Raw genomic sequence first — 13165 nt, 5'->3', positions numbered from 1 at the left:
GATGACGTTTTTAATGATAGCATTTCGGTGCAGATACGTTCTTTTGATCGCCCGTTATTGCATTTTAATGCAATGTCGCGGCGACCAAAAAAACGTAATTCTGGCATTTCGAGTTTTTTTCCCGCTACGCTGTTTAGCGATCAGGTTAATACTTTTTTTTAATTGATAGATCGGGCGATTCTGAGCGCGGCGATACCAAATATGCGTAGATTTGATATTTTTTTTATTGATTTATTTTGATTGGGGCGAAAGGGGGGTGATTTAAACTTTTATGTTTTTTTTATTTTTTTCACATTTTTTTAAACTTTTTTTTAAACTTTTGCCATGCTTCAATAGCCTCCATGAGAGGCTAGAAGCAGGCACAACCCGATCGGCTCTGCTACATAGCAGCGATCTGCTGATCGCTGCTATGTAGCAGAATTGCACGTGTGCTGTGAGCGCCGACCACAGGGTGGCGCTCACAGCGACGGGCAATCAGTAACCATAGAGGTCTCAAGGACCTCTATGGTTACCATTCACAAGCATCGCCGACACCCGATCATGTGACGGGGGTCGGCGATGACGTCATTTCCGGCCGCCCGGCCGGAAGCGGTAGTTAAATGCCGCTGTCTGCGTTTGACAGCGGCATTTAACTATTTAATAGGTGCGGGCAGATCGTGATTCTGCCCGCGCCTATTACGGGCACATGTCAGCTGTTCAAAACAGCTGACATGTCCCGGCTTTGGTGCGGGCTCACCGCGGAGCCCTGCATCAAAGCAGGGGAGCCGGCATCGGACGGTATAGTACGTCCGATGCCGGTAAGGGGTTAAAGATCAGCACTATGACTAATGACAAGATGCTAATTCAACTTTTGTTACTATATTCTACATCTCTTTATTACATTTTTATTAACCATTAATAATAATATTAATTAAATTATCCGTTTTTTCTAGTCCATCTTGTTTTTTGTCCATTAGCAATGAGATGATGCTAATAAGGACCTGTAGTGCTAGGATTTAACCATATCTATAATATAACGGTAGGAGCGTCACTCTGTCCGAAGCCTTTATAGACTGTGCAAGCGCGACGCTCCTAGCGTTAGATTATAGCCAGTGTCCGTATTCTAGAAAAAAAAATGGCGCTGGAAAGTGCGGACTGCGCAGGCGCCGATTCCGGGGGCAGGGGGACATTTATGAACCGTAAACAGGGGACGTGGGGACACGGTGGACATGATCCCGCCCTCATGATGCTGTGGCAGTTCATGCCACAGCAATTTCTTACTTAGGCCCCCTGATTCCGGGCCATGAATGTCCCCCTGCTCCCGGAATCGGCGCCTGCGCAGTCTGCGCTTTCCGGCACCATTTTCTTGGATACTGCAGTGTGTCTTCAAGAAAATGGCGCCGAAAAGCACGGACTGTGCAGGCGCCGATTCCGGGAGCATAGGGACATTTATGAGCCAGAAACAGGGAGCGTGTGGACACGGCCCCGCCCTCATGACGCTGTGGCAGTTCACGCCACAGCAATTTCTTACTTAGGCCCCCTGATTCTGGGCCATGAATGTCCCCCTGCTCCCGGAATCGGCGCCTGCGCAGTCCGCGCTTTCCAGCGCCATTTTCTTGGATACTGCAGTGTGGCACCACATATTGTGAGATACGCACACGTTTACTCAGGTTCTATTTTATACGAGCACCACATCACAACATGGCAGCAGCACATACCAGGATGGGGATATAGGATGACAGCACCACATCACAAAACGGGGGGCGCAGGATGGGAGCAGCACATGACATAATGTGAGCATCACATAACAGAATGACAACATGCAGACGCACAAAACAGGATAAGTCCACATGATAGGGGCTGCACATGACAGAAAATGAGCGCAGGATAAGAGCAGCATATGACAGGATGGAGGTGCAAGATGGTAGCAACACATAACAAAGTTAGGACACAGGATGGAAGCAGCACATACCAGGATGGAGACCATATACCAATATAGATGCTCGCCACCCGGGCGTAGAACGGGTTCAATAGCTAGTAATATATAATGTAAGAAAGCCTGGTAGGTGGTAGGGTTAAATCCTAGCATGGCAGGTCCTGATTAGGTGAACCTGGATAGCTGGGACTAGAACCAGGCCATGTGTTCCCTGGTCAGTCATCTAGGGCAGAGGTCCCCAACTCCAGTCCTCAAGGCCCACCAACATGTCATGTTTTCAGGATTTCCTTAGTTTTGCCCAGGTAATAATTGCATCACCTGTGCAATGCAAAGGAAATCCTGAAAACATGACCTGTTGGTGGGCCTTGAGGACTGGAGTTGGGGACCTCTGATCTAGGGGAAGCTAAACATAGTGAGTACAACCAGTGAAAATAAACATTAACCATTTTATGTTTTGAAAATCTTGTGGCTTTGTTTTCCAAGCAACTACTAAAGAGAGTGAATACTTACAATACATACAGCGCCTTGAAAAAGTATTCATACCCCATGACCTTTTCCACATTCTTTCATTTTACACCCACAATCTTAAATGTATGTTATTGGAATCTTATGTGACATCAAGACATAGTTTAAAAATATGTTACCTTAATTTATTTCTATGTTTTTTCATTGGGATGATCTTTGAGGTTATTTTTTTTTTTTGCTTTTTAATGTTGCTTTTTAATTTTATTTCTTCTGTTTGAATGATCACTATATCTCAACAAACTTTGCACAAATGAATAGTCCTAGTGGATATAAAAAAAGTTTCCAACTTATCTTTATCAGAGAAATGTGCTTCTTTCTTCAATTTTTCACCTCTCCATACCTGTTGAAATCATCAGTCACATTGGAAAAAACAGATACAATCTGTCTTTTTTAAGAGAAGCAGACTGACAGTCACCCACTGACAGTCACCCTGGGATTATATTACACTTGTAAATTCAGGAGAGTATAAAGCAGTAGCAAAGAGAAGTATAAGTGAAAGAGGGAGAAGTAGAAACACAGAGACATATGCAGCTGTTTTTAGTATCTTTTTTCTCACTACTGTGCTGGATTCACAGCCTTGCTGCTCAGTAATGTTGCATAAAAGCCTCAATGTTGCTACATTCTACAAATGTTTTATTGCACTCCAGTGCTGGATTTACAGATACACTGCTAAATATTACTGCATAATGTACCCCTCAGCTGCTGATTTATAGTACACATTTTATGTAAATTCATTGATGGATTTAACAGCTACCCTGCTCTATGAAGAAGCTTTCAGCAATTTATATAACACTTAAGCTAGATCCAAAGAAACACTGCCGTGTAATGTCCTCGGTGAAATTATCTTGCACTAAGTATTTTATCTTACAAGTGATGGATTCACAGCTATACTGCACAGTACTGCTGCAAAATATCTTCCTTGCTACTGCTTCTGAACATGTGCTACATAAAGAGAGAGCAATAATTCCTTATAACTATGTGTCCAGTGTTTAAGAAACATCATACAGTAGCATCTAGTGCCCTCATGCTATCTCAGACATTACTGAACATTAGAGATAGAGCCTGTAAATAGAAAATAGTGAAAATGCAGGATACAAGTAATTTAATGAGTACACATAGTATAGTTCCTTCAGTGCACAGAGAAACTTAATGTAATGTATTTTTTTATTTTTTGTGTGTGTTTTTCAAATTTTTGTTGCAGATAAAAAAATAGAGAAATATATTCCTTGTTTGTACACAGCGAAGCAAATATTTAGCCGCATCAGTCTGCTGACAATCCATGAGCCGTTACATCTTAGTTGCTGAATTGAATGGAGAGTTGTCTGCAATAAGTGAAGCACCAGGAGCTCCTGTAATTACCAGTGTGCTTTCCTTCTCAGTATCTTTCCACTCCTCGTTGAGCAGCTTCCCGACATATCACATAGGAGACAAAGTTCTTGAGTAAAGTCTGTCCTGGGACCTAATCTGCCTACAGATTGTTCTTGCTTGTGGCACAAATGCTGTAAAGCGAGTTATCCATAAAGATGAGTAATGATCCATGGAAAAGCAGCAGGATCTCCATAGTGTAAGGGCTCTAATGGATGAAAGATATCATTTCTAAAGGTATAAAGAAGCAGAAGTTTAAAAAAAATATACTTCAGGTTGTAAGTCCTTGAAAATGTTCATATCATTATTTTTGTTTCTTGTACCTAAAACACAGGAAGGGTGGAATAAAGATATGAAGGAAGGAATAAAAAAAAGGAAGAAGCCAGTGAGGAGAAAGAAAGAAGAAAGGAAAGAAGAAAAATAGTGAGAAAGGAATGGGAAAAGACAGGAAATAAAGGATCTATGGCAGAAAGGAAGAGAGGGAACATAGAAGCAAGGCAAGAAGGAATGAAAGTAAAGAGACGGTTCGAAGAATAGAAGGGAAAGAAATAAATGAAAAAGAGAAGAAAGAAAGAGAAGGAAAGAAAAGAAAATGATAGAATGGAATAATAAGGAAGGGAGGAATGAAAAAGGCAATAGAGGAAGTAAGGAAGGAAGGAAAAATAAAGGAACCTAAAAAGTAAAGAGACTAAGGAATGAATGAAAAGGGGAAGGAAGGGAGGCTGGAAGGAAACCCAGTACAAAATAAATAAGCAATATGATACTAAAAAAATTAAGAAGGAAGCAATGAATGAATTGGGCAAGAGAGGAAGGATAAGGGAACCAAATAAAGAAATACAGGTCCTTCTCAAAAAATTAGCATATAGTGTTAAATTTCATTATTTACCATAATGTAATGATTACAATTAAACTTTCATATATTATAGATTCATTATCCACCAACTGAAATTTGTCAGGTCTTTTATTGTTTTAATACTGATGATTTTGGCATACAACTCCTGATAACCCAAAAAACCTGTCTCAATAAATTAGCATATTTCACCCATCCAATCAAATAAAAGTGTTTTTTAATAACAAACAAAAAAACCATCAAATAATAATGTTCAGTTATGCACTCAATACTTGGTCGGGAATCCTTTGGCAGAAATGACTGCTTCAATGCGGCGTGGCATGGAGGCAATCAGCCTGTGACACTGCTGAGATGTTATGGAGGCCCAGGATGCTTCAATAGCGGCCTTAAGCTCATCCAGAGTGTTGGGTCTTGCGTCTCTCAACTTTCTCTTCACAATATCCCACAGATTCTCTATGGGGTTCAGGTCAGGAGAGTTGGCAGGCCAATTGAGCACAGTAATACCATGGTCAGTAAACCATTTACCAGTGGTTTTGGCACTGTGAGCAGGTGCCAGGTCGTGCTGAAAAATGAAATCTTCATCTCCATAAAGCATTTCAGCCGATGGAAGCATGAAGTGCTCCAAAATCTCCTGATAGCTAGCTGCATTGACCCTGCCCTTGATGAAACACAGTGGACCAACACCAGCAGCTGACATGGCATCCCACACCATCACTGACTGTGGGTACTTGACACTGGACTTCAGGCATTTTGGCATTTCCTTCTCCCCAGTCTTCCTCCAGACTCTGGCACCTTGATTTCCGAATGACATGCAAAATTTGCTTTCATCAGAAAAAAGTACTTGGGACCACTTAGCAACAGTCCAGTGCTGCTTCTCTGTAGCCCAGGTCAGGCGCCTCTGCCGCTGTTTATGGTTCAAAAGTGGCTTTACCTGGAGAATGCGGCACCTGTAGCCCATTTCCTGCACACGCCTGTGCACGGTGGCTCTGGATGTTTCCACACCAGACTCAGTCCACTGCTTCCTCAGGTTCCCCAAGGTCTGGAATCGGTCCTTCTCCACAATCTTCCTCAGGGTCCGGTCTCCTCTTCTCGTTGTACAGCGTTTTCTGCCACATTGTTTCCTTCCAACAGACTTACCATTGAGGTGCCTTGATACAGCACTCTGGGAACAGCCTATTTGTTGAGAAATTTCTTTCTGGGTCTTACCCTCTTGCTTGAGGGTGTCAATGATGGCCTTCTTGACATCTGTCAGGTCGCTAGTCTTACCCATGATGGGGGTTTTGAGTAATGAACCAGGCAGGGAGTTTATAAAAGCCTCAGGTATCTTTTGCATGTGTTTAGAGTTAATTAGTTGATTCAGAAGATTAGGATAATAGGTCGTTTAGAGAACCTTTTCTTGATATGCTAATTTATTGAGACAGGTTTTTTGGGTTATCAGGAGTTGTATGCCAAAATCATCAGTATTAAAACAATAAAAGACCTGACAAATTTCAGTTGGTGGATAATGAATCTATAATATATGAAAGTTTAATTGTAATCATTACATTATGGTAAATAATGAAATTTAACACTATATGCTAATTTTTTGAGAAGGACCTGTAATATGGAGTAGAGAATAAAGAGGTCAAGAGAGAAAAGAAGGAAGGAAGGAAGGAAAGACAAAAGTAAAGAAGTAAGGAAGGAAACAAAGTAAAGAAGGAATAGAATACTGGAACATGAGGAAGAAATGAATGAAGAGAGGAAGAAACGAGCAAGTAAGGAATAAATTAAGTGGGGATGAGAAGGTGGAAGGAAGGATAAAAAGAAAGAAGACGAATAAGATAGGAAGGAATAAATGAAGATAACATGAGAAAGGAAGTAAATAAGGATGAAATAAAGGGATGAAGGAACAAGCAGTGAAAGTGTAATGGAGGAAATTGTGTAATAGTTGTGTCACATTTTACTGTTTCTATTTGACTTTTTTTACATTTGGCTGCTTAAGGCACCGGTTGAGTTAGTCCTGCCTGAGTGCTCAGCTTGAAAGATGTTATTTCAGCCTGCAATGTATTTAGGAAGGCTACTTTCACACTAGTGTCGGATTCGGCCCGTCGCAGTGCGTCGGGCCGAGATTCTGATGCTAGCATTTGTTGTGCCGCACAACAGAGGCAGCGGATGCATTTCTCCGGCGCATCCGCTGCCCCATTGTGAGGTGCGGGGAGGTGGGGGCGGAGTTCCGGCCACGCATGCGTGGTCGGAAAAAGCGGTCCGTCGGCAGCAAAAAATGTTACATTTAACGTTTTTTGCTCCCGGCGGTCCGCCACAACACTGCGCAACCGTCGCAAGACGGTTGCGACGTTTGTCAATACGTCGCAATGCGTCGGTAATGTAACTCTATGGGGCAAAAACGCACCCTGCAAACAACTTTGCAGGATGCGTTTTTTCCCCTAAACGACGCATTGCGACGTATTAAAAAAAACGCCAGTGTGAAAGTAGCCGAAGCAGATCAGGGCTGTAATGAGAGTTACTTGTGTGCTCCATGGCATTGGTGTGCAGATCTGAGGGCAAGTCTGAGCTGAGCCGTAGAACCTTCCATAAAACCTCCTGTCATTTCCATTTCAGCTCACGCTTGAGATATACTTTCTGGAGAACTAAGAATATGAAAGATTAAAGGGAGAACATTGCTTTTTAATGGAGCGGTGTTTTATTGAGATCATTAGGAAAATCTTTATTATAAACAAAGATTCCAATGAACGGTGAAAGAGGGAGAAAGAACAAATGAGATTAGAAGCAGCGCCGGACCGAATACAGTTCAGCCCTTATTGGAAATTAATAACACCTGCTTGTTAAGTAGATTACTCCAAAATGACTGACTTAAATTGCGGTTGTGTATAATATTAGAGCGATATTAATGGAAGGGATGCTTTTCTAAAATCTCACAAGTTCTAATCAAAAATCACTCTATATGCAAATTCTTCCCTATCACTCTGCGTGTTAATTAGGATGGCAACGCAAGGTGCTGGTATCAAAGGACACAGAGCGGAGGCAGGAAGAGCTGACGATACATGTGCACATGGCAGCAAACACCTCACTAGAGGGGATTGTCATGATCTCGAGGTCTTGCACCAGCCACTGGGTCACAGAAAAGTTTTTTTTTTCCATGGCAATATCAATAGCATCTCAGTGAATGTTGTCTCATTAGTTCCTGCAAGTACTATAAGTGACCTTTTATAAGTATATTTACAAAAGTATGTCTGATTTAACTACAATCGGTGACTTCAGATGAAGTACATTGTCTGTTGGAGTCTGAGGTAGGATGAAACCACATCCCATGTGATAGGAGGCTCAGGCTGCTCTGTTGTTCCATGCTTTTTACTGAAGCTTTACAGAGATTTTAACTTATTTAAAATACATTAGTCCAGTCTGAAGAGGTTGAGGAGCACTTTTTTATCATAGTAAGACCCTCAAAGTGGTAAAACAAAGCTAACCTCTCTCAATACTCTCTCAGAAGCACAGCCGGTCTCCAAACCTTGCCTCCTGGTGGGGACATCATTTGACTCCATCATTGGTTTATCATCCTACTTATTCCTCATTGGGCAGACATGATAAGCAAATCTGCAGACATTTGATGAATTGCTTGAATTTGGACAAGAAATTTGATTTGGTGCTCGACCACAGAGTATAACACTTGTAGGGTAAAAGAACAAAATCACCGTTACACTCACCTGAGCTGCCCATGTAGCTTCATCTCCCAGTCATCCAACCTCTTCCAGCAGCTCTCTGCTATAGTGATGAATGTCCTCTTCTGGATCTTTAGCCTTGGCTGGCTCCTCTCCGGTGCCAACTAAGCCTCAGTGACATCAATCGATCCTCAATGCAGCTCCTAGTGACCTTTACTTCTCCAAGGAACACAACTTCTTCCACTATCTTCTCCCTGTTGGGGCTTCCGCAGGGTGTAGTCCCGAGATGTCATGTCCAGTGGCTACTCCTTGAGTGACATAAGTCATGATGTGATATCGGAGGTCTATCACAACCTGGAATTCCCAACAAAGAGTGAAGATGGAGGACATCAAGTACCGTTGAGAACTAAAGGAGCAATGGACATGGGGCTGTGCTGGAGAGACCAATGAGAAGTGAGGTGAGTATAATTTATTTTTCATTTTTTCACCCCTTTCTTAGCCTTTTAAAGATCAGCAAGATGGTGGCTGGTCTGCTGACAGTGTGCTTGAGTCATAATATGAATCTCCAAAAATGTAGATTTGAGAGAACCTGAAATTATTGTAAAAATTGTTCCACTGCTGCAGCTCCACTAATGGTCATATTCTAAATAGTCCAGGTGAAAACCATCATAGGCGCTATTACACTGTAGACAAAGGGTTTTCATGCACAAATGTGAGCATCCTCAGGCTATGTGCACACATTGTGGATTTTGCTGCGGATCCGCAGCGGATTTGACGCTGCGGACCTGCAGCTGTTTTCCATGCGTTGCACAGTACCATGTAAACCTATAGAAAACAATATCCGCAGTGCACATGCTGCGGAAAAACACGCGGAAAGGCAGCGGAGTTTATTCCGCCGCTTGTCGACTCTTTGTGCAGATTCCGCAGCGGTTTACACCTGCTCCTCAATAGGTATCTGCAGGTGTAAAACCGCAGGTGGAATCCGCACAAAAAACACACAAAAACCGTGGTAAATCCAAGGCACATCTGCGGGTAATCATCAGTGCGGTTTACCTGCGGATTTTGCAAAAACAGTGCGGAAAAATACACACACCATTCCGCAACGTGTGCACATAGCCTCAATGGTAAATCTGTCCAGGCAGAAGTTATCAATAAACTCCCGTGAAGTCATCTCTGCTGGGGGTTTTCTTTGCTTGGATCTTTGGGACCCATTTTTTTTCTAGATCCTGGGACACTGGGTAAGAGCAGTCCTGCAGGGGAGTGACACAGAGAAGAAAGCGCCTGCTCCATTCTCCATCGGATGTTGTGTGCAGTAAACATGTCTCATACATATTACAGGGTGTATGAAGGACGGTGAGAAGCTCGTTTTGCCTACATTTGCTTTCATTCCTTCACTATGTGAATCACCTTGAGGTGGGCTCTGGTTTCCAAGCCATCTAACCCTTTCTTAGGGTCAATGAATGTGTGATACATTATGGCTTTTATCCTTTACCTGTTGGCGATACATTGTTTCCACCCGAGTAATTCTGGATTTATAAAAGACCCGCATGCTTCAATGTGAGCTGTCATGGTCGACCCGCGTCACCTTGGAATATCCTTTAATATGTTCTGCAGTACAGAGAGATCTGCATTATGATTATAGCACCAGAACTTGGGAAGGGAAATTATTATTTTTTTTAATACTTGGCTCAAAATAAAGCTCGTGGGTCTTGATTCAGAATCTAAAGCTGGGCCCCGAAGTATTGCACATTTTCATAGTCCTGCAGTAGTCAGAACCTCATTTGTGGCATAGGGTTCTTTAAAATAATGTTTGCTTCCTAAGCCTTCTTTTACACTTACCAGGTTTTTTGCAGCCCGTTTTTGCGGGCCTTCTTTTTAGGCCGTATCGCCGCAATTTTCCCAGTCTGCCGCAATAACGGACCTCAAAAAACTTGCGGATCACCGTTTATCGGTTTTCCAATACTATGGAAAAAGTATTGGAAAAAAAATACCCGGTGTTCTGCAAAACCTTAAGTCACGGTGCACTGCAAAAACAAGCTTCCGTTGTTTTTGCGGCCCCATTGATTTTCAATGGGGGCCATGTCCGTGAGCCGTGAAAAAGATCGAGCAGGCTCGACATTTTTTCATGGCCGTAAATACAGCCCTCAAGTCCATACGGCGTAGTGTGCTCCGTGGAATTATTGCGGTCTGTTTTTGCGGCCCCATAGAAATTTATTGGGGCCGCAAAAATGGGATGCAAATCCACGGTAAGTGTAAAAGAAGGGGTTTTATTATGAATATATAGTTACCCATATATAAAAGATCCATTGGGTCTGTGGTTGACATAGAGAGGGGACCTACTCCAGGGACTATATGAATGAGCCAGTAAGAAGAGATCTTCTGCAAGAACTGGTCCTGTTCTGGCAAACTTGAGATGTCCACATATTACTTCTATTAGCATATATTTGTATGGCTGTCATATAACTACTTTTCTCCTGAAATGGCCTGTAGGTAGCCATGTACAGTGATAAACGCATGATCCATCATTCACAATAGGTGATGTTACAGCTCACCTCCTCCTCCTGTACAATGACTGATAACACCTCTATATACAGTAGATAACACAGGATCCACCATTCACAGTAGGTGATGTCACAGCTCACCTTCTCCTCCTGTACAATGACTGATAACACCTCTATATACAGTAGATAGCAAAGGATCCACCATTCACAATAGGTAATGTCACAGCTCACCTCCTCCTGTACAATGAGTAATACCACTATATACAGTAGATAACCCAGGATCCTCCAGTCACAATAGGTGATGTCACAGCTCACATCCTCCCTGTACAATGACTGATAACACATCTATATCCAGTAGATAACACAGGATCCACTATTCACAATAGATGATGTCACAGCTCACCTCCTCCTCCTGTACAATGACTGATAACACCTCTATATACAATAGATGACACAGGATCCACCATTCACAAAAGGTGATGTCACAGCTCACCTCCTCCTCCTGTACAATGACTGATAACACCTCTATATACAGTAGATAACACAGGATCCACCATTCACAATAGATGTTGTCACAGCTCACCTCCTCCTCCTGTATAATGACTGATAACACCTCTATATACAATAGATGACACAGGATACACCATTCACAAAAGGTGATGTCACAGCTCACCTCCTCCTCCCTGTACAATGACTGATAACACCTCTATGTACAGTAGATAACAAAGTATCCACCATTCACAATAGGTGATGTCACAGCTCACCTCCTCCTGTATAATGTCTGATAACACCTCTATATACAGGAGATAACACAGGATCCACCATTCACAATAGGTGATGTCACAGCTCACCTCCTCCTCCTGTACAATGACTGATAACACCTCCATATACAGTAGATAACACAGGATCCACCATTCACAATAGGTGATGTCACAGCTCACCTCCTCCTCCTGTACAATGACTGATAACACCTCTATATACAGTAGATAACACAGAATCCACCATTCCCAATAGGTGATATCACAGCTCACCTCTTCCTCCTGTACAATGACTGATAACACCTCTATATACAGTAGATAACACAGAATCCACCATTCCCAATAGGTGATGTCACAGCTCACCTCCTCCTCCTGTACAATGACTGATAACACCTCTATATATAGTAGATAATACAGGATTCACAGTATGTGATATTACAAATATTATAATATAGAGCATCTATTAGAATAAAGCATTTGGCTCTTCCCAAATTAAAGCTTAAGCTAAATCCAACCTAGATCACCGTGCAAAAAAGCAGACAAAACTTGTCTTTTAGGGGATGAGTTACGGCTGCTGCTAGGAGAGAGTATTACGCTAATAGCTACTGGACGAATAACGCACTGGAGCTGGCGCTGGAGCCTGGACGGCCTCCGATGACTCTTTGTCTAACTTTTATTAACTACTTCATCATTCTTGAAAACACCTCTGAGCTTCGGCTGAGCAGCTTTCTAAGACAATCAGATGTGATAGTCGAGAAACTCTCGTCCATGATAATGAAAGCCATATTGTGTTATAAGGATTATTCCCAAGTATATCCCACACATTACCAGTAAATCAGCCTTTTGGGCACTTCTGGGTGAAAACAAAGCAAATCTTTAAATAGTTTCTGCCATTTCAGCAAATTTTACATAAATCAATAGCACAAGTGAATATAATGATAGTTTGGGATATTCTTATCCAGGAAATCTGCTTCTTTTACCTTCCTCTCTGCCTCCTGAACTCATCATTCCCTCTAAAAAATACTGTTAGCATCCATCTATGATATGCCAGTTCACTGAGGGATCAGATTACAGCTCCATATAGATCTATAGCTTGGAGAAAGGGGATAGGTGGCAGAGTAAGAAATAGAAGCAGCCAGAAATACAGAACAATCATTGCCTTTGCACCTCTGTTTTTATCTAGTTTTGTGCATTTTTCACCTTTTTTTTTTTACACCCAATTCATTATGCTGCTTGTGTCTTTTTTAAGTCTATAAAATATGTTATTGCCTTTTTTGTTCTCCGCTTTTTTGGGTGCAGTGTAACAATTCCAGCCATTCCGTAAGTTTTAACCTAAATCATTAAGTATAACTTTTAAAAAATTGCAGCATTTACCACAACTTCAGTCCCCCTTCTTGGTGTGTTTTTGAGTATGCCAAAGTTTGGGCACTATTTTTGAGACTTTTGTTGCCAATGTTTGACTTTTTTTCTTCAAAATTGCAGAACCAAAACATGAGGAATTACTAGGTTTTCCTTTGAGCCAAATTCATAAATCACCTGCACCGTTTGGATGAATTTTGCACGAAAAAGGCAACTAATACAAGACGAACAAAGAA

This window comes from Ranitomeya imitator, chromosome 1, assembly GCF_032444005.1.
Source record: "Ranitomeya imitator isolate aRanImi1 chromosome 1, aRanImi1.pri, whole genome shotgun sequence".
Taxonomy (NCBI): domain Eukaryota; kingdom Metazoa; phylum Chordata; class Amphibia; order Anura; family Dendrobatidae; genus Ranitomeya; species Ranitomeya imitator.
Note: the sequence above shows the minus strand (reverse complement) of the source record.